The following is a 1,164-nucleotide window of genomic DNA, read 5'->3' as shown; positions in this document are numbered from 1 at the left end:
AAAAAATAAAAGAGTGGCAATGCTTGCTGATAACCCCCACTTTGTCATTGACCCTCAGCACGAGATGGCATGACTGTTCTGACTGATGTTTCCGAGTCCTGGAGCTAGCGAGGGCGGCTGACTGGCCTAGCTGCAGAGACGCAGCTCCATGTGACCAGCCTTGGGTGGATATAAACACAAATAGAGAGCTCTGGTCTAATATCCTAGCAGCCCTAACTCCTCAAGAGCAGGGATAGGACAGCCTACTGAGTCAAGGCGGGGCTAACCCTACTTGGCAACGTAGGGCGGAATAATCAGTGAATAAATGAACTCTACACACAAACTGGAAGAGCTCTAACCCCACTCCAAAAAATTAATCCTCCATCCTTGAGGTATGGTTCTTCACAGTCCCGATTAAGGCACCCAAAAAGCAAGGCCATTTGAAGGCTTTTTTGTTTTTTTAACTCCTTTTGTTAGCAGACAACACACACCTGGCTCCTTAGCAATTCTTAGCATAACAATACAGGTATACCCTGCAATAGTAGTTTTACAAAGCACAGGCAAGGATTTGGGGAGTGAGACAAAGACTAAGAGCCTCAGAGCCCAGAAGCGGCTCCTGGCTATGTCCTGGATAGAAGGTGCAGTTCACCACCTGTTTGTCCCAGGACACCAGCCACAGATCAGCACCCCAAGCCACTCAGATAAACAATCTGCAGTCTGAGTTACAGACGCCCCCTTCCCCATCACCACTTAGTCATCCCCGTCCCCCCAAAATAGAGAACTGAGTCCCTTCTGACTTGATTCACCAGAGATTTATTCCTTTAAGATAATTAACCTAAATTCTAAGAATACCAGATTCTCAGCCATACCAGATGCCAAAATAATTCCTCTAGCCTTAAGCAAAACCTTATCCTGACATCGTAAAATACAAGGTAGTGAAACAACATGCTGCAAGACACTGTCCCCAACTGCTCACAAGACTGCTGCTCTGATGCGCCACACAGTCCTGGTTTCCCCCCAGGACAAGGTCTAAACTACAGCTGTTTTTTTTGTTGGTCTGGCTGCTCTGGGTGCTATCTTTCTCACACCTCCCCCTTCTCTTCAATGAAATTGTGCACTATTTTTATAATTCACCCTTAATCAGGACGTCCTCATCTGTTGGTATACATAAAGACAGAAAAAAAA

Source organism: Echinops telfairi, unplaced genomic scaffold, assembly GCF_000313985.2.
Source record: "Echinops telfairi isolate 266 unplaced genomic scaffold, ASM31398v2 ScPeMD7_4;HRSCAF=17, whole genome shotgun sequence".
NCBI classification, from domain to species: Eukaryota; Metazoa; Chordata; class Mammalia; order Afrosoricida; family Tenrecidae; genus Echinops; species Echinops telfairi.
Note: the sequence above shows the minus strand (reverse complement) of the source record.